A 26,714-nucleotide genomic window follows, 5' to 3' on the forward strand; every position below is an offset into this window, starting at 1 on the left:
AATAGAAATCTGAACTGGGGAAGAACCTCCCATTCTCCAAGACTAGCTATATCCACTGGTGCTTGTGGATAAAACGGCAATATTTCCAGAATCTCTCACCTGGTCTTAGTGCATCTCTCTATCAATAGGCATATACAAGGGATGGAGAGAAGTAGTCCATCTCCATATCAATAGGTGATTACAAGGATGGAAGGAGCCAGGGCATATCTGGACTGGAGAGGTTGGGTGGGATCCTTTTTGCAGCCAGGTCATGAGAGACACAGGCAAGCAGAAGTGGACAACTGCTTGTAGGCAATAAACAGGTTTCTCCCACTTTATTTCTCCCTTTGACTGATTTCAGTTTCAAAGGCTATTTGCCCGGGACTGGGAAAATATTTTCCCCCTGGAGTTACAGCTGACATAGTCCCTAGGATCTCTGAACCCAAAATCTGCCTTCATGGGTGTGACGCTTGGGCAGGATACCCACAGAGATGGTGGGGAGATACCTGGAAACCTCCCCTGTGGATGGTGGAGAGGCCCTGGGGTTGCTGCAGTGAGGGGCGACAACTTACTCTTCCCCCCGGCAGTGGTGGAGGGTGCAGCTTCACCTGGGAGCATCGTATCCATGGGGCTTCTATGTGGGGAGTCCTTGATGGGGAACTGGTCTAGGGTAAAGCACCTCCTAGACTGGTGGGACCTTCCCCAGAATTGGGGAAGGGTGGAGACACCCAAAGCTGCGAAATTCGCCCTCTGTGAGACAGAACACTGCATAGAGGCCCTGAGTGGCAATGTAGCAGCCGGGATTGTAGGATGTTTGTTTCTCAGGATAGTGGAAAGGATTATCAAGGAGAGAGACACACTTCGGCGCTGCTTGGAGGAGCTGGGCAATGACCTCTGGGACGCACTTAAGAGAGAGAGACAGTTATTGAGAAGACAGATCATGCTGCTTGAAGATAGATTAGCAGCAAGGGAGGAGACAGCAGGAGAATCTGCATTGCAGGAGGCCTTGGGGGAGGGGTGCCTTCAGCCCCACAGATGGTAAAGGAGATGTCAGGAGGGTAAGGGCCGAGGGCTGATCTGTTGCCAAGGCCACCATCCAAGGTGCCAGCCCCTCCTATATTAGAAAATAAAAATGCTACAGCCATAGGCTCCTTATGGGAAGGAGCCACCCCCTCCCCAGGTTGTGGAGCACTACATGCTCCACCCCTATATCCAGGATGAGCTAGTGGACACGAGCATCCGGTTTTGGCAGAAGCAGTCAGAGTCTCTGCCTACATGTCTTATGCATCTCTGGATATAGGGTAGAAAACATTGTTATGTCACACTCTGAAATGGTTAGACTGGCTTCCCTGATGACTCACCTTCCCTCTGGCAGAGGTTGCAAAGTGCCCATCACACCTCAGGGAATCAGGCACTTCTGGATTGGCTGACAGCAGCCAACAGGGCAGTTTTGTCTAATTAGAGTGATTTACCATACTTACCCACTAGCTGGAAAAGATGCAGAGCTCCAGCAGGTATTAAAGGAGTTGGGTATAAAAAATATCATCTATAATATGGACCCCCAGGGCCCCAGTGAGAAGTTGTTCACTGTAGGAATGAGAAATCTGGTGCTGCATACAGCTTCTCCATCTCTTCTTGGGTCCCTAGTGACTATTCTTGCCCCCAACATAGGGCAACCCATAAATGAGGCTACTCGTACTTTAGCAGATCTGAGGGCGGTGGAAACAACAAGAGCACAGAGGGAAATACGGGGTATGACTGAAAGGAGAGGTGCAAAGGGCCCCATGAAGGTCTTGAGGACCCAGATGTGGGTTGATTTGATAAGGGCTGGGGTAATGAAAGAAAAACTTGAGGGGCAGCCCAATAGGATCTTATTACAGTGTGGCACCAATTAAAGCCAGAGCAGCAGTTACAGTCACTGAGGTCCAGGGCATGGAAGCTGGAGGCAAAGCCCCATGTCCAGCCTGTCCCTGCAAGATTTTCTGTGGAACAACACTCAGGCTCTGCCTGGGCCTTCACCCCCACAGGAGGAAGATTGGCATTGCAGTTTGACTGAGGGGGCCTTAAGGCCCCAACCTTGGGGGATATGGTGGGGACCAGAGGCCACATGTAGAATTAGCAATTCATTGGTCCCCTGTGAATGTACACCATGTCCTGGTGCTGGTGGACACAGGAGCTGAATGTTCTCTGATTTATGGCAACCCTGAGCATTTTCCTGGGAGGACCCCTGCTTTAATAGATGGATATGGGAATCAGGCAGTTAGAGTGAAGAAAGCCCAAATCTCACTGGGGACAGGGTATTTACCCCCAAAGGAGTACACTGTGTACATTTCTCCCACCCCTGAATATATTTTGGGGGTAGATATCCTACAGGGCCTGTGGTTACAGACCACTGCAGGTGAGTTCAGACTGAGGGCACCTGTGATAAAGGCAGCTCTGAGGGGACATGCTAAGCACTCACATGTACCTTTGCCTGTACCTCAGTGGGTGACAAATGCTAAGCAGTATGAATTGCCTGTGGGCCACAAGGAAATTGAAGAAACTCCACAGGAGTTGGAGAAGGTGGGCATCATAAAGCCCATTCATATTCCTTTTAATTCCCCAGTGTGGCCAGTGAAAAAGCTGGATGGCTCTGGCATATGACTGGATTACAGGGAACTGAATAAAGTCACACCCCCTTTGCATGCTGCTGTCCCCTGCAGAGCAGCCCTATGGATACCCTCAGTCATGAACTGGGGATATACCATTATGTTGTGAAACTTACTAATGTTTTCTTCTCTGTTGACATAGCACAGGAAAGTCAGGAACAGTTTCCTTCACATGAGAAGGCCAGAAGTGGGCATTCACTGTCCTTCCATAGGGATACCTCCACAGCCCCACCATCTGTCAGGGACTTGTAGCCGAGGACTTGGCCACATGGAAGAAACCACAAACAGTGCAGCTGTATCACTACATGGATGATATTATGCTTACATCTGATTCTCTTGTAGATTTAGAAGGGGCAGTTCCTAGACTGCTGCAACATCTACAGGAGAAAGGATGGGCTGTGAACAGCACCAAAGTTCAGGGACCTGGTTTGTCAGTAAAGTTCTTGGGGGTTGTCTGGTCAGGTAAAACTTAACTTATCCCAGAAGCAGTAATAGACAAGGTCCAGGCTTTCCCAACTGTGGCAGCATTACAAGAGTTTTTCAGTCTTTTAGGCTACTGGAGACTGTTTATCTCACACTTGGCATAAATTCTGAAGCCCTTATACTGACTGGTACAGAAGAGCATCAGGTGGGACTGGGATGAGACATGTGCAACTGCTTTTACTAATGCTAAGTGAGCTGTCAAAGCCTTATAGGCCTTGAGTGTAATGGACTCATCAAGGCCCTGTGAGCTAGATGTTCATGTAACCAAGGATGGCTATTTGCAGCAGCTTGAATGGACATGCCAACCTATTGGGTTCTGGTCACGACTGTGGAAAAGGAGCAGAGGTCCAGCACACCTTGACAAAGAAGCAACTGGCTGCTGTGTTGCTTCTTGCCACACCTTGTTGGCTATGGAGCTCATCACTGGAACAGCTCTGATCAAGGTAATAACTACCTATCCCATGGCAGGGTGGGTGAAAGACGGGACCCAAGGGCCACAGAGTGGCATGACACAGAGGCCTGCACTAGCCAAATGGGGCACATATTTACAGCAGTGTGGCACCCTCTCTACTAGACCCTTAAGTGAAGAACTCCTACACTAACTGGGGCCAGTGACCTCTATCAGTGGAAAGCAGGAAGAATTTGCTTTTGAGCCATTGGCAGCCAAGAGCCCTTATCATGAGGAAAAATCCCTATACCTGAAGATGCTTGGTATACAGACGACTCCAGTCATGGGCAGCCCCTGAAGTGGAGGGCTGTGGCTTTCCATCCTAAGATTGAGACAATATGGATGGAGGATGGAGAAGGGAAGAGCAGTCAATGGGCTGATTTGCAGGTAGTATGGCTTGTGATCACCCAGGAGCCCTCCCCTATAGTTGTCTGCACTGACAGCTGGGGCGTCTATTGGAACTTGACCCTGTGGCTACCAACATGGTACCATGCCAACTGGATGGTTGGTCACCAGCCCCTTTGGGGGCAAGGGTTGCGGCAAGACCTATGGGCCTCTGGTCAGACTAAGACAGTTCCTGTATATCATGTGGCTGGCCATTTGCCTTTGGCATCCCCAGGGAATGATGAAGCACACACACTGGCCCAGGCGCACTGGCTAGAAGGAAAGCCTGCCTCTGATATGGCCCAGTGGTTGCATCAGCGTTTGTTGCACGAGGGACAAAAGATAATGTGGTCTGTAGCCTGTCAGGGGGGCTTGCCTTTGACCTTTGAAGAAGTGAGCCGAGCCCAGAAAGAGTGCCTGTGTGCTCTAAGAGGGACTTACACGGAATCCCACAGCAGTTCATCTGTCTCAGGTGAGAGAACCCCTTCACGGGACTTCATGCTTTTCTGGGCACCCCACATCTGGTGATGAGTAACACAGGAGCATGAAGGCTCAGCCACTTCAATCCAAAGGCAGATGAGTCCATGACTCAGTTTGCTCTCCCCAGATTGGCCAAAGCTGCACTGGGACTGCATCTCAGTTCAGCTTCTTCCTCACATCTCTATCTTCCTTCTGCAGGTGTTAATTCAGAATGAACATCTTTCACCCCAGTGTCTATCACAATACCATGTGATCTACAGAACCCAACCTATAACAGAGGGGTTACCACTTAGAACCCACCAACCAGAGAAGGGTAAACCTGAAAAGTAACAGAGCAGGAAATGCTAGAAAATCAGAAGGAAAACCTGGATAGCATAGCATTCTGGGAACCAAAATAAACACACATTTCAAAAAACAAAGAACAGGCAAGAATGCTGGGAAATTAGAAAAAATTACTGGAAAAAGCCCATTGGATTTAGATCACAGAGGTCACGGTGACCTTGGCTTTGGCTGTTTGGGTCCAGGGCTGGAAACAAGTGTCCCAATGGGGAGATGAGGAGTCAGCTGCAGGTGAGAAAACAGATGCACCAAATCATGGAAGCTCTTTAGAAAAACTGAGAATTAAAGAGATTGAAAGGAGTTGGAAGGGGAAGGTGGGAGTCAAGAAAAGGTTGTTATTTTAAGATGGAAGACATATGAACAGGCTTAAATGTAACTGGGAATAATCCAATTGAAAAGCATATGCTGAATAAATAACAGAGTAGAAGTGGAGAGGAGGAATTGATAATATAGGATCCTGATAAGACATGAAGGAATGAAATCCAACACAGGTGGAGAGATTGGCCTTAACGGATCAGAAGACTGCATCCTAAAACAGGAGGAAAAGAGAACATGGGTACAGATGGAACCACATGAATTCAGTAGCAGGAAGCTGAGGGAGTTCCCATCTGATGCCTTCTATTTTCTTCAAGAAGTAGGAGGTGAATCATCTGCTCAGAATGCAAAGGAGGTAAGAATATTTGAGGTTTGAGTAGAGTGTAGTATGTTTAAAACAGTTACTGGAAATGCAGAGAATTTACCAGGGAAACAGAGAGGAACTGGCCGGCTTTAAGGGCCCAGTGTCCCTGTGCCAGCCTGCCCTGCCGGGCGCCTCAGTCACAGGCCATTCAGTTGTAGGCACAGGGAAGACACATAGATGCATTTGTCCAGAGTCAGACAGTTGTCAAGTAAATTTTTTTTTTAATGTTTAAGACACAAAGTGACAAGGCAGTTAGGAATACTGGTGAGAGTAATATTCAGATAATGACCTGTGGGATCTAAACTTAATCTAATGATGAAAGAATGAAAAATAAGATGAGAAAATGGGTGCTGATGGGCTGGGAGAAAGTAGAAGGGGTAGCACCCAGACCGATACTTCCCAGTTCTGAGGACCTTTTATGAATGCAGAATACTTTTCAAGGCTGGGTGGGGGACCTGAGATTCTGAGTTTCTAACAATGTCCCCGTTAATGATGATATTGCTGGTCTGAGAAGCTGACTTGGAGTAGCAAGTCATCGTTCAAGTAATATCGAAAATCCTTGTGCAGATGAACATGAGAGTGAGAGAGAAGACGGCGATTGAGAGAGAGCGAGATCACCAGGAGGCGAAGCAACAGGGAGAAAAGCAGTGGGCACGCAGTCCCAAGAGGAGAGAAGCAGCTGCAAAGGAAGCCGGGGCCCCGGGATTCGAGAAGAGCGACCAGGTCACTGAAGCTGCAGCAGCTGAACAGCGACCCATGGCGAGGGGGTCCATGAAGACGCTCTGCATGGCTGCTGAGGAGGTTCCCTGTGGCTCTTCACCCCTCACGTCTACACCAACTATCCCCATACACACGGCATTACCTGAGTGACTCTGTCCTGGCCGCTGAGCGAGTCTGACGGACGGAGATGCCTCGCCCATCCTGGTCCGCTGCGCTGTGGTTCCCTGTGGGGCGGACACCCACGCACCGTCACTAGGGAAGCAGAAAACGCAGGACTGGATTTCAAGAATAGCTCTATTACAGTTTCACTCTTAACATGAACTTACAGCACATCCCAAAGCCCCCAAACAGGGAGCAGACCAATCTGTAGGGTGATTTTTTTAAAAATTGGAGTGTTTTGGGCTGTAAACATATGTGAACAGTAAGGAAGGGAAAAGAAACTGTCAGAACTTCTAGAAAGAAAGATCCTACTACAACTTATGGAAGACCCTTAAATCTAGATGGCTGAAGCAGGATTCCCTAACCTTAGGCATGGTGACATACACCGGTCCACAAAATCCATTTTCTATCCCTTCCTGTGAACCAAACCTTCCCAAGAAATTGTAACTTGCCTCTGAGCTCCTGAATAAGCAGCTAAAGCTTTCCTCAAATGCTGAGCAGAATCAACCACCAGAGCTTGTATTCAAACAACAAAATAATAAAAATGATAAATGAAAATCACATCTGTAATACGAGGTGAATTGATCCTACTCAAGTTTAGGAGAAAAATCAAAGTCATATTAAACAAATACTAACAATACCTAATTTTATTGCTAGTGTCTTGCCAATGAGTTTCAGCCCCAGGCAAATTCGCTATGGATTCAGTGTGACTAAAGAAATTGACAGCAAAACATTTTTGGGGTGAAAGGGTTATACCCAACTTTATTTCCAGGTGGCAGGTCAGTCACTAAAATCCTGTTCACTCAGAGAGAGTCTGCATACAGCAAGCCAGTCTCTGCCTCTGGGCCCCTCCGTCCACGCAGCCATCCCACACAGCCGTCCTCCGGGCCTCTCTGCACAGACATCACGCACAGCCATCCTCTGGGCCTCTGTTCTCAGCGCTGCCACCACTCCAGCCTCTGCTCTGCTCTTCTGCAGCCTTGTAGACCTGCCACTGTGTCGTGCCCAGAGCAGTGGGCGGAGCTCTTTATATAGAGTCAACAGCCATGTATTGCCCACAGGTGTGCAGTGAGCTAGTCAACCAGAGCCAGGTGAGAATCCTGGCCACAGGAACTCTCATTTTATCTACAGCTAGACTTTAGTTGTGTATAATCTTTTATTTTCTTCAACTTTAGCCCATACAATGACTCTTCCTTGGAAACATAGTGGCTAAATAAATGTGTTGAAGAAAGAGTTATAACTTTTATGAAAAGGTAACAATTGAAGAGATAAACAGGTTACAATCATAACTTCAAAACCATACCTCAAATATTAACCTCTCTGAACTACAAACAGGCCTCCTTACTTAGGCACAGGTAAGTAATAAGTGTATCAAATTAACAAGTCATAGTGTCATAAAGTTTTCTGGCAGAGTATTCAGGAAGTAGCAAACAGCACTGCGTAAACTGCCCTTGCAAACCTGAAATCTATAATGAGATGAAAAATGGCACAAACATAAGAGGATTTATTTACTGTTCAACCATGACTTCATTGCATTAACCCAAATAAATGAGAAATATAGTCATTTCTAGCATCTGATCCACTAGCAGGGCAAACATGGGGAGCAATAGGTTTTTCTGCAAATCACATAAACTAGGCTAATGCCTATTCCAAGGTTACTCTCATACAGACCTATACACTTTTGGACAAAACTCACTATTTAGTATAAGCTAGAAATTTATACTTCAAGAAGTATAGTAATGCTTGAAATTGGCCATAGGTTATTTTGGGGAGAATATCTATGGTAGTTGGGCCAAAGGAGCTAAGTACCTAGAGTCTTGCATACATGAAAAATGCACTTCTCCTAAGCAGGCATTCAGTTCCAGAAAAAAAAGCTTTTAAGTATTGTTGAATAAGTTAGTTCTTTCCCGAATCACAGAGTTGTCACCTTATGGAAGGGTAGGCACATTGCATTTTCATTGTCACATTACCATGTAATGGTATCCCTGAATTCCAAGGCATTTCCTGATATAAAATTTTGTACAAAAAGAAAATTATTTAAGGTCAGAAATCTGGCCTAAAAGGGAAAGTTGCAGGTTTAGTAGGTTTGGAAATTTTGGACTGGAGGAGCTGAAGGAAAAAACTTGCACTAGGAAGAAAAATCACAAGATTTTTCTTCTCTCTTCCCCATTTTCATTTCTTATATATTTTTCAAAAAAAGGACTATGTTTTTGGTGTTGGTGGCTTTTACTTTTTAACCTCTTCATAAATTACCTTTAGCTCATAATTTACCCATAATCACTAATTAAAATACCTGCAGGTTTAGGCAGATAAAGCAAAAAGAGTGAAGTCATTTCTGTTCAATTAAAGAGGATATGTAGTATTGAGATCTTGGCAACTTGTAGAACACTTGACCCACTGAAGGCTTTTGGTATTTACTCACCTCCACTCAGTCATTACGTGCAGGAATGAAGGCCAAGTGTTGCCAGATGTTACAAATTTTCAAGATAATAAACAAATCTGAATTTTTATGTGCTGTCTCTCAGATTTTAAATTTGGCAATAATTTGAACGTTGTTTGGAAATGGGTGGGTATTTCTAATCAAGATAGTTTAGCGAGTTCACATATTACCACACCCTCTCTGTTCCACCCCTCAGCCATGATTGGAAATGTATAAAAAGTTAAAAGCACTATGACATTAGCTGAGTACAAAATCAAGGTGAATAGCTCCATGAACCAGAAACAGGACAGAAAGGCAGTGCCATGGGCCAGGCTCAGGCTGATGAGAGGCCAGACCTGGGCACCGTACCTGGAGCTGCAGCAGGGGTGGGATTACCATGGAGGAGGTTTGAAAAACAACTCACCTGCTGCTAGGCACTGTGGTTTACTAGGAAGTGCTGGACCTGAGAACGTAAAAGAAAAAAGAAACAGCCTTAAGATCAGGAACTGATCCAAAGATCCCCTAGTTCCTAAATATATCTGCACACCCTTGTATTCCCATGGGTCAGAAGCCCCAAAATAAAACAACCCTAGGGATTTATAGATGTTGTCTATCAAACAGTATAATGATACCTTAATCACACACACTTTTTCATTAACCTACTCAATTATTTACTCAACAACTATTTATTGAACAGCATAACATGCCAGGCAATATTCTAGATGCTAGAGAAAAATGAGTGAACAAAAGAAGTCCCTATATATTAAGGATACATTCTAGCTGCAGGGGAGGGGACAGTGTGGAAAACAGATCACAAATAAATAAAAGAATATATAATGACTCCCAAATTTTTATCCATGGCCAGGACCTCCTCCTGGGGATTTCTACTTGAAATTTCCTCTTGGATATCCTCTATAGACCTCAAACTTTACATGTCCCAAACCTCCAACTCTGATTCTCACCCGCCTTCCAACCTCAAACCTGACCTCTCCACATACTTCCCAGGATCAGTAAATGGCAACAGCATTCTTCAGCTGTGGAGGCCAAAAAGCCTGGAGTCGTTGTTGACTTTCCTCTTTCTTTCACACTCCCCATTTGATCTAACAGCTATCCTCTTATCTCTACCTGCAACAGATTTTAACCACAATTCAGATTTTAACTACTTCTTAGCACCTCCACTGCTTCCACCTTGATCCAGCTGTCAACATCTCTGTTACATAATAATATATCAAAGGGTGAAAGACAAAATAAACTAAGGTCAGGAGGAAGAAGCGCACCAAAGAGGAAGAAAGGATGCTATGTTTATAGGGAGTGCCAGAGAAGAACTAGTAAGAATGTGATATTTGAGAGAGGCAGCCATATAGATAAGGAGAAGACAAGTGTCCCAGGCAGACGACACCGGAAGTTCAAAGTCTTTAAGGAGGAAGCATGCATGGTATGTTCAAGGAACAGCAAGGAGACCAGTGTGGCAGGAGTGGAGTGAGTGAGGAAAACAGGAAGAGCAAAAGTTGGAATTGTAGCAGAAGGTCAGGTCACACAGAGCCTTCTAGGTCATTCTAAAATCTTTGACTTTTACTCCCAGTGAGGTGAGAGGCCCCTGAGGGATTTTGAAGAGACCAGAGACGTGATATAACTCATATATTGAAAAGACCCCTATGACAGCCTTGCTGAAAATAGACTGGAGTGAAATGTGAAGAGCATGGGAAGAGGCCAGGAGACGAATTAGAAGCCTATCCAAATAATGTAGACCAGAGAGGCTGATGGCTGGATGAGGGTGGAAGTGGTGGAGGTGCTAAGAAGTAGTTAAAATCTGAATTGTGGTTAAAATCTGTTGCAGGTAGAGATAAGAGGATAGCTGTTAGATCAAATGGGGAGTGTGAAAGAAAGAGGAAAGTCAACAACGACTCCAGGCTTTTTGGCCTCCACAGCTGAAGAATGCTATTGCCATTTACTGAGCCTGGGAAGTATGTGGAGAGGTCAGGTTTGAGGTTGGAAGGCGGGTGAGAATCAGATTTGGAGGTTTTGGACATGTAAAGTTTGAGGTCTATAGAAGATATCCAAGAGGAAATTTCAAGTAGAAATCCCAAGGAGGAGCTCCCGGCCATGGATAAAAATTTGGGAGTCATCAGTGGAATCATGAAATTTAAATCCATGAGACTAGATGAGATCAGCAAGAAAGAGCATGCAGATTTACCAGTCAGTCCAAACAAGCACCCTCCAAATGTACAATCTGAGAAGAGTTTAACATCGGGTCTATGTACATGGTGTGGCAGAGTTTAGGTTAAAGAAGAAGGGGAGATGTACTACTCCAAAAGCAGGAAGCCTAACATGGTAAAGGAAGGGGAGAGTTACTGGGAACACAGAGGAGGTAGCTAAATGCGCAGAGGACAGCACAGCAGTTAGGAGGCTAGAAGAATAAATATCCCTCCTCCACTCTCTTCCCAGCCTCCCGCAGGAAGACGAGAAAGGGCAAGGGAATCTGTTGATACAATGTATTCAAATCACCATTTAGAGCACAAATCAGAGAAGGGCAGAAAGCAAATGTGAAGAGGCAAATGAAAGATATTCAGCACAATAGACAGAGAAGAGAAGAGACCCAAGAACTGAGTTCTGGGGAATTCCAATTTTAGAGATCAAACAGCTAAGGAGTGTGGTAGACCTAGCTGTAAGTTGGTTCCAATGATTTCTACCCCTTAGTGTTCATGCCCTGTATAATCTCCACTTCTTGCATGTGGACAAGACCTTTGATTTGCTTCTAGCCAATAGAATGTGGATAAGGTGAAGGTATGAAGTCATTTTGAGATATACTTAAGGTCCCAAATCAGTTTCTCTGGCGTTCATCAAAAGGAAGTTTATCCTAGTGGGCCTGACCTAATTAGGTGAAAACTCCTAAAGTAAAGGTGCCTGGGCTCTCCTTGAGGTCAGAGACTCTCTTTATGGTCTTGATGAAATAAGCAGCCTTGTTGAAGAAGCCTAGATGGAAGGAATTGTGAGCAGTCTCTTGGACCTGAGCATGGTCTTCTGCTGACACTCAGCAAAAAGCCATGAACTTCAATCATACAGCCAAGAAAGTGGCATCCCAGAAGTAAACTGAAGAAGATATTTCAAGAGTAGTTATCAGTTGTATCAAATGCTTCTGGCAGAGTTCATGTGAGACAATAACAGAGAGCTGATCATTAGAATCACAACAGGGAGCAACCTGGTGGCTTTAGCAGGTAAATGAAGATAGAAATCTGCTTAAAATGGATCCAAGAGTTGGTGGGGGAAAAGAAGTGAGCTAAGGACCATAAGTAAATATCTCAATATGTTGTGCTATCATGAGAAGCAAAAAAAACATGACAGTAGCTGGAGAAGAATATGGGGTCAAGGAGGGGTACTTTCACAATAGGAGGTATTCCATCACTTTTGACTATTCACTGGAATTATTAAATAGAGAAGAAAATTATTGATTTGGGGAAGAGATAGAGAGTTTGTTGGAATTATGTCCTTAAGGAAGCAAGAGGGGGTAGGAATTAGTGCGAAAGTGGAGTTAGGCCTGGAGAGAGACAAGGACAGTTCACACATAATGGTAAGAGAGAAGCCAGATTATTTGGGTCCATATACGAAAACTAAATAAAGATAATGTAAGAATAGCAAAGTAAAGAACAATCTCATTCATAAACATGTATGAAAATATCCTAAATTAAATACTAGAAAGTTAAATTCACCACATATTTTTTAGCATTTTTGAGACGTAGTTCACATCTCATAAAATTCACCCTTTGTAAGTATACAATTCTGTGATTTTTAGTACATTCAAAAAGTTATGCAAACTTGACAACAGAGCATTTTTATCACCCCAATAAGAAGTCTCATATTATTAGCAGTCACTCCCAGCCCCTGGAAACCACTGATCTATTTTCTGTCTTTATGGATTTGCCTACTCTGGACATGTTGTATAAATAGAATCATATGATATGTGTGACCTTTGTGACTGTCTTCTCTCATTTAGCATAGTTTTTGAGGCTCATCCATGTTGTAGCAAATATCAACACTTCGTTCCTTTTTATTGCTGAATGACATTTCATTGTATGGATATGGCAAATTTTGTTTATCCATTCGTCAATTGATGAACATTTGGGTGGTTTCCACTTTGGAGTTATTATGAATAATGCTGCTATGAACATCTATGGACAAGTTTTTGTGTGGACATATGTCTATCTACCTAGGAGTAAAATTGCTGAATCATATGATAACTCTTATGTATAACTTTTTGGGGAACTGCCAAACTCTTTTACTAAGAGGCTGCACCATTTTACATTCCTGCTAGAAAAGTATGAGTGTTCATTGTTTTTTACATCCTCATCAATACATGTTATTGTCCATCATTTTCATTATAGCCATTCTAGTGGGTGTTAAATAGTAACTCATTGTGATTTTGATTTATATTTCTCTAATGACTAATTATTTTGAGGATCTTTTCAAGTGCTTATTGGCCATTCACATATCTCCTTTAGAGAAACATCTATTCAAATCTTATGCCCATTTTTAACTGGATTGCTAGCTTGTAATTGTTGATTTGTAAGAATTCTTTATGTATCCTAAATACTAATCCCTTATCAGATATATGATTCACAATATTTTCTCCCATTCTGTAGTTTATCTTAACACTTTCTTGATAATGTCCTTTAAAGCTCAGAAGTTTTTAAGTTGATGCAGTCCCTTTTTTTCTTTTTTTAGGCTTTTTGTTTTCTGTTTGTTTTGCTTTTGGTATTATATCTAAGAAACCACTGACTAATTCAAGGTCACAAGATTTATTTCCATGTTTTATTCTAGTAGTTTTATGATTTTTAGCATTCTTTTTTTTATTAACTCTTGTATATGCTGTAAGTTAGGGTTCCAATGTCATTGTTTTACATGTAGATATCCAGTTGTAACAGTAACATTTATTGAAAATACTCTTTCTTTTTGAGTAGCCTTGATGCCCTTGTCAAAAATTAATTGACCAAGTAAAAGAGTTAATTTCTACATTCTCAAGTCTATTCTGTTTATCTATATGTCTATCTTTATGTCAGTACCACACTGATTTGGTTACCATAGCTTTGTAATAAATTTTAAAATCAGAAAGTGGGCCCTCAACTTTTTTCAAGATTGGTTTGACTAGTCTGGGACCCTTAAATTTACATACAGTTTTAGGATTAGTTTGTCAATTTCTATTTTTTTAAAAGCAGCTGCAATTTTGATGGGGATTGTATTGAATTTATAGATTATTTGGGGGAGTATTTCCATCTTAATAATAAGTCTTTTAATCCATAAGCAAGAGATATATTTCCATTTATTCATATCTTGAAAAGTTTCATGGCTTTCAGTGTAAAAGTATTGCACTGCTTTTGTTAACTTAATCCCTAAATGTATTGTAAATTGAATTATTTTCTTAATTTCCTTTTTAATTGTTCATTGTTGGTGTATTGATAGGCAATTGATTTTTCTCTATTGATCTTATACCTTGTTACCTTGCTGAATTGCTTATTAGTGCTACTATTTCTTTCTGTAGATTACTTAGGATTTCTGTATATAATGCCATATCATCTGCAAATATAATTGTATCTTTCTCTTTTGAATCCTATGCCTTTCTTTTTCTTTTTTTCTTGCTTAATTGTCCTGGTTAGAATCTTCAGTACAGTACTGAACATAGGTGAACCATGTATTTTTTAAAACAGATAAGCAAATATGACTTATCTCAGTGATTTAAAGGCTTATCAATATAACAATATAAAGTAACATATTGAATTAGAAATTTCAAATGATCATCTCAATATATTTACATAGTGAATACCTTATATTGTGCTTGCTGTGTGCCAAATAGTTTTAAGCCCTTTATAAGTATTAACTCATTGGATCTTTAAAACAACCCTGTAATTAAGTGCTGTCATCCCTTACATTACACATGAGCAAATCAAGCCAGAGTTAAATTATCAAATATAACACAGCAGTAAATGACAGAGCTGGAATTTAAACCCAGGCAGACTGGCCCAGAGTCCTAGCTCTTACCCATCTGGAATGCTGACTCACATATATAGCTTAATGATGAAATATGAAAAGCATTCTTTTAAATGTCAGGGAAAAGGCAAGGATGTCAGTTATCACTATTTCTACTGAACATTTTAGTTTAGGTTCTAATAAATGTAACAATAAAAATTTTTTGGCATAATAATTAGAAAGGAAGAGACTTAACTGTCACTATCTGTGGAAGATATGGTTGTCTACACAGAAAATTCAATAGCTAAAATCAGTCACTACAATTTCAAAACAATCAGCACACTTATAGAAAAAAAATACAAAAATTGATAGCGTATTCCTAAACACCAGTGACAATCCATTGGATAATAAAAAAAAATCCATTCAAAACAGATATGATAAGAAATCCAAGAATAGATCTAACAAAAGATAAACAAGTAGGGAAATGTTCAAGAAAAGTAGACTAGTGTGACTATAGTATAGAGTCTCTGCAAGGGGGGCCCAGAAAAAGGAACTTGTCCAGATTAAAGAGGCTTGCATGTATACTCCACAGAAACCTTTGAGTAAAAAAGTGGCCAAAAATAACATACTAACTAGGGAAATCCAATCTGACCCCAGTTACATGGAATCCATTAGTCTAAGCAGCCCAGAAAATGTGGTGCTGGTATTCAGTTGTAACCACCTCCTCATGGTGATTTTTATAACTGGACCATTCTCAATGAAAAGTAATTGTCACTGGCCCAAATAAAAGGAACACCAGTATTTTAGATCTGATTATGTTTTTCCTGTACAGTGAAACTAAGGGCAGAAAACTCTTGCTGCAGTACTGCTTGTCAGGCAAATTCTGCCTGGCCCTCATATTTTCAGTATGAGGTCAGATGATGGAATCTTGAGTCATCCAGTGGCCGGCTTGATGACCAGGTCTTCTATTTAATGACTAATTTTGGCATTTAGAAGAAAAGACTAAAAATATAACTGTGATCATGGGCAGAATTCACTTGTTAAAAAAAACAAGGCTTCAGGCTGGTTTCATAAAATTGTAATGAAACCATGGTAATAAAAGACAATAACTCTAAGAGTTAAACGGCAGATTTAGAAGGTTTTTCACATCAAATCCTGATGTTGGTTTGGCACCATGTAGGGGTTGTAAGTCCCAAACTGACCTATTTTGCTAAACACAACTGAATATATTCAGGCCCTTATCTTTCTGACTTTTCTCTCTAACACTTTAATTCACCAAGTATTTATTGGGCACCTGCTATGTATCAGGGTCTATGCCAAGTCCAGGATCTGGATGGAGAACAAAGCAGAGGCAGCAGGTGCCATCTCAAGTTCACATGCCTTCCTGAAGTCCACGTTGTCTCACACCCCTCCTGGGCATCAAGGACACCACTCTGAAGACTGTGTTCCTGCCTCCTTCATCACTGGTTCCCTCGCTCTTTTTCTTCTGCTTTTCTCTTACTATCAGTTGCCTTCAATCTTCAGCCCTATTCTCTCCCAATATTCTCTCAGAACAATCTCATATATTCCCATTTTTCCATGTCATTTATTTAACAAAATTACATATATATGGATTACTGCATACATGGATTAATACATGTGCATGTGTATTACTATATGCCAAGCACTATTCTAAACATTCTGTGAATACTGACTCATGTGTCCCCTAACAACAACAATTTGAGGTAGAAACTATTACTTTATCCACTTTCCAGATGAGAGTGTCAAGGCCCAAACAGATTAAGAAAGTGGCAGGACTAGAATTTGCACCAGGGCAGACCGTGTCTTAAAGCAATATGCAATGCACGCTCTCGTATGTGTGAATGTCTCCCTTACATAAATCATTAAATCAGAAATGTCTGTATTCAGTCTCATGTTTTCTAATGGCTACAAGATATCAGCACCTGAACTTGCCAGACAACTCAGAATCAATGTGTTCCATGTCCCAAAGTGCTTTTCCTTTCATGCTCTACATTCTGTGTTTAGGTTCCCTTCAACAGCCTTCTAAAAGGTCTCCCCACCCAGAAGTTCTCAAAGAATGATCCAAGATCACTTAACAGTTTATGAGACCCTTACAGGGGTCCACAAGGTCAAGATTATTGTCACAACACTAAAATGTTATTTGCCGTTTTCGCTCTGTTGACATTTGCACCAATGGTCCAACAATAATGATCTTACAGCTGTTGGCAATTTGGTATGAATAAAGCAGTGGCAGAAAACTCACATTAGAACACTATTGCACTCTTCATCATCATTATTTAAGAATATCTTTGATGAAGCAGTAAAAGTAACTAATTTTTTTAAATCTTGACTCTCTAGTACACACCTCTTAACTATTCTGTGAGATGAAAAGGGAAGTACACAGAAAGTCCTTCTGTTATATTGAAACAATGCTTGTCTAAAGGAAAAGCAATTACGTGAATGTTTTAAGTTGCAAGCTGAATTCTCAAAGCACTTTTTTCACAGACTATTAGAAAAATATATTTATCCTAATTAGGATATTAGGAAAATCAGAATTTTGGCACTCTTGTATCTGATACTGTTAGTGTGATTGTTTCCCAGTACTTAAAACTTAGGCAACCAGTATTTTTCAACTGACCAATATATGATGACACAAAATTATAAATGGATAGAAGATTCACTCAAAAAGGTAAGACAGACAAATGGTTTTCAATACAGCATAGTAACAAAAATAAATTTCTACATTGCAATTCAGCTTTATGAAACTACCGTTTATTGAGATTTGATTTGTTATCAAAGAATATCAGATACCCTAAGCCTGGAATTCCTCAGCTGTGACACCAGCCCACCGCATGTGGGGCACCCACCAGGACCCCTCTGCATCCCACCTCCAGGGAACTGTGGGAGTAAGGACGTCAGAAGCAAACAGGAGGCACAGGCCGCTGGCTATGCAGTAAAGACCCAGGAATGTCTTGTCTTCTGCTGGCATCCGTGAAACTGGCAGGCCAATGTGTTAGGTTGTAAGTAAGGTAAAATCTCAGTCTCCTCACAGTTCTTGACGTACAGTGAGTGATAAAGAAATCTTTTAATTAAGTGAAGTGCTCAAGTGAGGCAATCCTAGGAGCAGATTGAAATGATTAAATAGAGATGGTCTTAGGAGGACCATTATCTACAGATAAGAGGCAGCCACTGAAAACATTTAGCATAAGTGAAACATGACCAAAGTGTTACTTTAATAATATGTATCTGACAGCGGTATGCCGACTGCCACCTGGAACTAGACCCAAATATCAATGGCCACAACACTTACCCAGTGCTTATCATCAAGAAGTCATTGTGATACGGATTCTATTTAATTCTTGTTACAACTGACTAAGGTCACTGCAATAAATACTGGTATATACTACTCTCTATGTGAACAGATTTAAGTGCAGGAACTCACTAAATATGCATGACAACTTTATAAGGTACCACTATCCCACCATTTTACTAATAGGAACTAAGACATCCAAGAGATTTAGACTAAGTCATCTAAGGACTAAATGACTTTCCCAAGGTCACAACAAACCACACATAAGTAAAATAAAGAGGTAAGATTTGCCCTAGGAAGTCTTGCTCTCAGAGACTATGTTCTGAACCATCAGGCTATATACTGCCTCTTAGGGAAGGCATATGCAGTCATTATGCCCATCACACAGCTCTGTAAAGAACTGTAGCAAAACTGTCACTTACCCAAAGCAATAAAGCTAGTACATGGTGAAACCAAAAAATATATAATATAAAAAAATGGAGGCTATGTAGTCAATTGCATAAATTCAATTTTCAGACTTATTTTGGTTCATTTTCACTAATCTTTTTGTTGTTTGATTCATTTATATATTGCAATAAGATTACTACAATTGCATTAGCTAACACTTTTATCATATCACATAACTTATCATTTCTTTTCTGTGTTGAGAACAGTTAAGATCCATTCTCTTAGCAATGATTTATAATACAGTATGTATGCTTATAATACCATATTTGGCTCTCCAGAACTTATCTACAAGTTTGCACCCATAAACATCCCCACAATTCCTTCACTCCCCCCATCTCAGGCCTGCTAAACTCCTTTCTACTGTCCGTTTTCACTAGTTCACTTTTTTTAGATTCCATATTTAAGACAAATATCATACAGCATTTGTCTCTCTCTGTATGACTTATCACACTTAGCAGCATGCCCTCAAGTTCCATCCTTATTGTCACAAATATCAGGATTTCTGTGATGTATCAATTAGCCAATATACACAGATTGTATATATATCATAGGTTCTGATTTTAAGGGATTCCTTTGAAGATTGTTATGGAGAGGGGCCTGACTCAGACTCAAATGGAACCTGCAATTGTCACCCTGGTGACCAAAATAGACAAATGAGGTCCACTATGCCTAAGAAGGGGGCAGCTGTGACTCCAGGGAGAAAATCCCGGAGCAAAATACCTTTGAGACCAAAATCAGTCAAAGGGAGAAATAAAGTGGGAGAAAACCATTGATTTCTTACAAGCGGTTGTCCACTCCTGCCCTCCCGTGCCTCTTGTGACTGGGCTGCAGAAGAAGGGGCCCGCCCAGCCTCTCCAGGCTCGCCCTTGTAAATTACCCATTGATATGGGGATGGACTACTTCTCTCCACTCCTTGGAAACACCTGTTGATACAGAGATGCACTAAGGCCAGGTGAGAGATTCTGGAAATACTGCACTTTTACCCACAGCATCACTTAACTTAGAATTCCTTGACTGAGAGTGACAGGAACCCATTTAAAACTCAGTGTTGGCAACAAATGGAACCAGGTCATCATTCCTACACTTTCTCTCTCTTTGGCGTCTCTGCTGCTCTCTGATCACTGACATCATCCTCACAATCAGAGTCTCTCCAGGAGGCTGGAACTGTATCTACGATGATTACAGACTCACATCTTACTTGCTTCGCCACCAAAAAAAGAGAAAAAACTCCCGATTCCAGTTCAAAAGATACCCAGGAGAGGACTCTGTTGTCCAGCTTGAGTCATTCACTCCCTTTATGACCAATCCTTGTGAGCAGCAGCTCTCGTGTCCCTCTCTGGATGGGAGCAGGCTTAGGGAGTGCATAGAGCAAGTCAGGAGGGAATGGGTGATAGTCCCTCAGAGACACGTGATTGTAGTTGGATAGCTATTCGCCTAAAGAAAGAGGCAGACAAGGTGAGCAGTGGTCTCAGGCAACCAGGAGCAATCGATCTGCAGAATATCTGAACAGGGACTCTTCCTGTTTGGCTTTGGCACCTTTTACATTTGAAACACATTTTGGAATTCAGCACATATTTCAGTTCAGCACAAGGCTGGGTTTCATCACTGTGTTCATGGATATCTTGATTTCCCTAATGAAACAATAGTTGCCTTGGGAAAATACCTGGTATTTTCCTACACTTAGTAAATTCTTATTGGAACAATGTCCAGTCCACCTTTTCTGTCACACTATAAACGTGAAAAACTTTCTTTGGTTTATGTCACTGCAGTTTTCGGGAGACTGTCGTTGTTTAAAACCCCTCCTTTTGACAGCTGGCACAAAGCTTCTGCTCCCCAGGAGATGGTCCCCACAGTGTTTTGTCTTCTTAGCTCTAACAGCTCACTGTCACTAACAGCTCAATGTACTTGAATTAAATGCCCATTGATTTCTGACTCTGTGACGGCACTTAACACATTCCGAGTTTTTTCTCATTTGTATTACACTCTAACCAGGGCCAGATTTTAAATTTAAAATAGTAGCTACTACTTTTTAAGCACTTGGTTTGGTGTTTTTATGTAGCTTAGCTAATTCAACAAAATTAACACTTACATACACATATATAGACATACCCACAGATACACACAGTTAAGAGGATTGAAGAAGCTGCAGTCTGGAGAGATTAAGGAACGTACCCAAGCTCATGACCCTTGTCTAGTGCATAGTTAGCCTTCCCACCCAGGTCTGTCTGACAGTCAAGCCTGCCTCATGGCACTCTTTGGCTAGCAAATCACATCCAAATCACATTCCTAACTATTGCACAGTTAATGTTCCCTTTGCAAGACAGTGTACATTCAGTCCAGGCAGAAATGATCACCTCCCTTGTCCCCTACACAACCAGCACAGAATTTTCAAACATTCATAATCACCTTCATGTTCAACTGCTTGTTTAGAGAAGTCTTCATCTGGGACATGCTGGGCTGTCAAGGACAAGGACAAATTCGTGTTCTCGTGGTACAGAGATGAATTTCTAAAATGAACTTCAGAAACAAAATCATCACAAAGATTTTGGATGGTGAGGGGAAAGACTCTTTTTATGATATTGTTGGTTTTCTCTTACCCAAGAGATTGTCCTCACATATTCTAAAAACCTCATTTGGGGTAGAGATCAAACAAAGCCAGCTTCAGCCAGAAGGAAAAAAAAAAGATGTGAGCATTTGTGGAAGCTAGCTGTCGGCTTTACGCACACCACTTACGTGTCAGCACCTCTCCTTCTGGTAACTTTGGCCACACAGCCACCAAGAAAGTCAAAAGAAAAAGTCCAACTGAGCTGCATAGGCCCAGTGGGGATGACTGAGCAGAACTTCCAGTGTTAGTAAGCCAGGTGACCGGGCGTGAAGGGAGCCTCGTGGGCGAACACAAAAGTCTGTTTCGATTTCACTACAGTGACTACAGATTCGTGTGCGATAAAGCCCATTTGTTACCAAAAGGGAAGATGTTTCTCCTTTCTTAATTATAGAATAAATTTAGTAACCATGGCCTGAATCCAACAAGATTGTATCACAAATAGATTCCCTAAACGTTCCCATGGGACTGCAGGGGCTCAAGGAATTTGAACAATAACAGCTTAAAGAAATAAACAAACAGTAATATATATGTAATAATTTTGTTATTGAATTCTTATGCACTCTTGTTTATCAGAATATTTAAGTTCACAGAGCAGCATCTTGTTGGTATGCTGTGTACAAACATATATACTCTAATAATTTTAATACTAACTTTATGTTTTGCGAAAGGAGAGAACTTATTTTTCATGTATGGTTTGGGGTTTGGGGTGTCTGTGTGTGTTTGTAAGCCATGCTTTAAAACAAAAGTTCCATGTATCCACAAAATAACATTTTAGGAAATACAATAAAAGACATCCCATTTGTAATAAGGACAACAAATAAAAGAAAAAAATTCCAAGGAATAAATATAACAGAGTTTGCAAGATCCAAATGAAGAAATATTTTAAAACACTAAAAAGGGAGACACTTTGGCAGTGAGAAAGATAGGAATAGGAGAGCCCAGTATAATAAGTATTTTATATATATACATGTATATACACACATGTATATATATATATATATATATATATATACACATACACACACATATATATAAAATTTTCTCTACTATAACTTAAAACTTAATATGATCTTATTAAGATAACTGTAGGATTTTTATAACTGGACAAGATAGTTCCAAAGTTTATATGTAAAGTAAGCATAAAGGAATAGTGAGGACAATTCTGAAAAACAAGGTACACAGTGGAGAAAATAGCCTTATTAGATATTTAAGACATATTATAAAGCTATTATAACTAAGATAATCTGTACCCACACATGACTATATAGAGTGACCAATGGAACACTATGAAAAGCCCACAATTAAGAGTCAAATACACACCAGAATTAAGTGTATAATGAGAGTAGCATTATAAAGTGTGGGGAAAGATGGATTAATAAATGGTGTTGGAAAATTGGGTAGTCATCTGGAAAGCAAATTAATTTGATCTACAGCATAAAATAAATGTCAGATGGATGAATTATAAAAACGTGAAAAAATATAAAAGTTGCAGAAGAAATCATGGTAAGTTATAAAAATACAATCCTACAGTGTGGGAGACTTCCTATATATGACTGAAACACTAAATGCATAACAGAACAAGGACAACTATAAGAGAGTAAAAATTTCTGCATAGCAAAAACTGTCATAGCCAAAATGAAAAGACAAATAAAAGACTTGGAAAATATATTTCAGCAAGTATCACAAAGGGCTATATTAAGGGCTCATACAAATCAACCCATTTGCCCATTAGAAAAAAAATAGGAAAGAATACAAATAGTTTATAAAAAAGGAAATAAAAATGAGAGACGTGCAAATAAACTTCACACTGAAATACCATTTTTCACTTATCAGACAGGCAAAGATCCAAAAGTTTTATTGCATCCTCTGTTGGCAAGTATATTGAAATAGGCACTCTCGTGCATGTCGATGGGATGAGTATTGGTAAAACCTCTTTGACGTGTAATGCAGCAATGTCCATCAAAGCTACAGTTGTGCATGCTCTTTAGCCTAGCAGAGATTATCCTGCAGATTTTCTCACATATATGAGTGTAATATGGAGGCATAAGGTTACACACTGCAGCTTTCTTTTAATAGCAAGTTACTGGAAACAGCTTAATATCCTGGGCTGACAAAAATCAAAGTTGGTACATCCATTCACTGACGCTTACTTCATATACTCCAAACAACCAAGAAATAGGCAAAACATAGGCACAGTATATTTATGGCGACCCTAAACTCAGCTTCCAGGAAGTCTGTGTTTGTGCCTTTTGTCCTGGCATTCCACTCAGTTAGCACCACCTTTTACTCTCAACAGTGTCCTTGCCTTTATGATAAATAATTTGGTCATCCTAAATACACTCTTGGGAGTGAGGGAGAGGAGTAGGGTGAGATGTGGAGCAGATTATGAGGTTGAACTAAGGAAAAAGAAGGGAAGGGCACCTTGATGTTTCCCAGGCTGACTGGTACTACTCAGTTCTCTTGATCCTACTGAGGCCCGAGGTCTCTGGAGCCAGATAGCCTGAGTTCAAACCCTGGCTCCACTACTTACAAGCTATAAGACCTTGGCAAACTCCTTAGATCTCTTTCTGCCTCAGTTTACTCATCTATAAATAGGGATACTAGTGGGCATCTCATAGGGATATTGGAAGGATTAGATGAGTTAATGTATATATATGTATTGTATATATATATCACTTAAAACAGTGTCTGACACTTAGAATGCACTTCAGATATGTTACTGTTACTGTGATTCATAGCACTTCTGTGTGTTTACCACATTTAGACCTTGACTAAGTCAACCCACAGAAAGACTTTGCTGTTGAAGGAGTCAAATTTAAGAATCAAATATAAATTGGATCCATTCATTCAACAGTTTTTCATTGAGCACTTATATTTAAGGCTCTGAGCTATCTAGAGGAACAAAATTACATAAAATTATATAAAACACAGTAGGAAACTTGGGTGAGTTGGTTTATAGCCCACATGTATAAAATGACACTCTTTGTTTTATTGTAAGATTTATTGTTCTAGTTTTAACTCAATTCCGCAAAAATGAATAGTCTACTTTTTATCTACCAGTAATTTTTTTATCTCTTGATCACCTGTCAATATAAATTAAACTTCAAAATAGAATGCAAACCTATTAATACAGAACAATTAGCTAACAATGAATAAGAAATGAGGACTTAAATGTGATCTTGTGGTCAAACGCCAGAACTTTGGAGCCAAGATACGCTCAGGTTTGAAACTGGCTCAGCCACTCCTTGTCAACCTTGGGCAACATCCAAAACCTTCTGTCCATTAATTCTTCACATTTAAAATGAGTAACTCTAGCTATCTACTTTTAATGTAGTTATGAAATTAAATGTAGGGTACTAATCTGTGCTTCACACATAGTAAATGCTTACTAAATATTTGCTAGTATCATTATTTTTATTTCTCTGAATTTAAATAGTTATTTTTCTAAACATTATTATATCTTCTCACTTGGTCTCCATTTATCTCAAAGCAAATGAGACAAAAGATAATTCGTTCTTGTTAGCATATTCAATGTTTTTAAGGTAGTTTCAGAAAGCAGTGACTTGCTGATATTTCTCACAGCAGGAGTATAAACTAACTCGCCATCAGGAAGTCACATAGCCATTGCTCTGTTTAGGTGATTTCCTATTCAGGCAAGGCCCTAATCTAGAAGACATAACTTCTTATAATCCTGCTCTGACGACGCAGCAGGAGTGATGGAGCTGCCCAGACTCCCTCCTCCTCCCGCAGGAACCTGTGTGGGTCCGATGAGGACACAGTTGGTGGGAATTCACTTGCAAAGGACAGTTTCAAGCTCCTTGCTTCAGCACACACCAGTAGCACCAAAACTGTTCAGCTCTACACCATCTCCCTTTCCGTTATGTTCTGAGCCAAAAGAGAAGAGCTGCTAAGTGATCTATGTTCATAGGTATTTATTATTTTAGAGTACTAATATTGAAAGCAACTTTCAATTATTTGAAGTTTTAAAAAGGAAAAAAAATAGATGAATGACATATAATTACTAATGTGCATCTTAGGAATTTTAATGTCACATGTTCTAATGGGAAGAAACGTTGAGAACTAAAAAGATTAACTGAGAACTGAACTCCAAGGCAGGTATTTTTAGGGATCTTTGCTAGTGTTTTAATGTCAGTTGGCTTAAGAAACAAAGTGTTTGTTTCTCATAGTTGCTGGGCAATAGATTGGGTTTGATCTGGTTTCCAGTCATCTTAAATAACAGTGGTATGATAATAATAATCCAACAGAATCACCTTTCTTTCAATTTAATATTAAAGTACTTAAGAACAGTTGACTTCGATGAAGTCATTATTACCTAACAGATTTTTTCATTGTTTTCCGTATCTTATTCCAGGATTCTTGAACCACATGCTGTATTCACGGTGACCCAGAAAGCTAAACCTGGAGGAGGTCTGGAAAAGCCTCTGATTTAAGGGTGTGTGTGTGTGTGTGTGTGTGTGTGTGTGTGTGTGTGTGTGTGATTCAAGATACTTAACTTCATAACCTTTTCTCTGAGTTTCTACACACTCTCATCGTCGTACTCCTGAATCATCAAATACCCCCTTTTTAAGATGGCAAAAGGCAGTGACATGTATCTCGGAGAGAATTTCACTCAAAATAGCTTAAACGTTGCTATCAGAGGATAAATTTCAGACACTTAAAATCAAATTACAACGAAAAAAACCACACACAAAAACCTAAACGCCAACCAAGCTGTAAATACTAGGTGTCACTATTAATGTATTTTTGTGAGTTTTTAACCTAGACGATATTTTTGTTTTCTTATAAAGTCAATATACTTTTAAATTATTCTTTAAAGGTCAGACACTACAAAGGAGTGCAAAATGGAAAGAAATGTCCCTGTTCCTCCCAACCTTCAAGTTCAACCCCAGTCCCCAGGAACAATCACCGCTGTCACTTTTCTTATGACTCTGTATGTTTTTAAATTCTGCTTGGAAACTGACTTTTTAGATTTTGACACCCAGTTCATCTATTGTTAGACTTTGAATGTGCTCTTTGTTGCCACCGAACCAAGAGGTTTTTATTTTTTTAAACTACTTATCCAGCAAAAACCTACATCTCTGGACCCACACCTTTCCCTCCCGGCTCTTCCCCGGTAAAACCTCTTTTTTCTCCCCATTCCATTTCTGCATGACGTGCACCCACAGTCCAGGGACCCAGCTCACTTACCACAGCAGATGGAAATTTCTAGGTGTACGTCTTAAAAATGTTAAGGTTTCTGAAGTGGTTTCCCAGCAATTAGCTTAGTCTATGTTTAAAGTAACAAACTCTCTGCTTCCTTTCGCTCTCCTCCTTCCCCTCCCCCTCACTTTTTCCCTTTCTCTCCCTGCCAGATCCGTCATTTCTCCATTCACTTTCTCTTGTTTGTATTATTTATTCTTACTTACACTTCACATAAAAGGCTGGAGGGCTTGAGTGGCTCTGGGCCCCCTTAGAGGTACAGGAAACCCACTCTAGGTACACGTGGAAGGTAAAGCTGCAGTAGGAAATCATTAGAACCCTGTCTCACACACACACGCACACACACACACACGCACACACACACACACACACACACACACACACACCCTTAAATTAGAGGCTTTTCCAGCCCTCCTCCAGGTTCAGCTTTCTGGGT

The 26,714-nt window shown here is 40.6% G+C and overlaps 1 long non-coding RNA gene across 4 annotated transcripts; it reads right to left on the reverse strand.

The window, feature by feature from the left end:
* Positions 1–1,703: 1,703 nt before the first annotated feature.
* Positions 1,704–26,714, reverse strand: LOC118970923 (uncharacterized). Of its 4 annotated transcripts, none has more exons than XR_012121991.1 (5): positions 26,267–26,714; positions 9,163–9,201; positions 7,081–7,313; positions 6,303–6,412; positions 1,704–4,614 (listed from the first exon to the last, which is right to left on the reverse strand). It is a non-coding gene; the product is annotated as an uncharacterized lncRNA (long non-coding RNA). The 4 variants fall into 4 exon arrangements; XR_012121989.1 differs by lacking the exon at positions 26,267–26,714 and adding an exon at positions 20,860–21,509; XR_012121990.1 differs by lacking the exon at positions 7,081–7,313.

Source organism: Manis javanica, chromosome 10 (assembly GCF_040802235.1).
Source record: "Manis javanica isolate MJ-LG chromosome 10, MJ_LKY, whole genome shotgun sequence".
In the NCBI taxonomy this organism is placed as follows: Eukaryota; Metazoa; Chordata; class Mammalia; order Pholidota; family Manidae; genus Manis; species Manis javanica.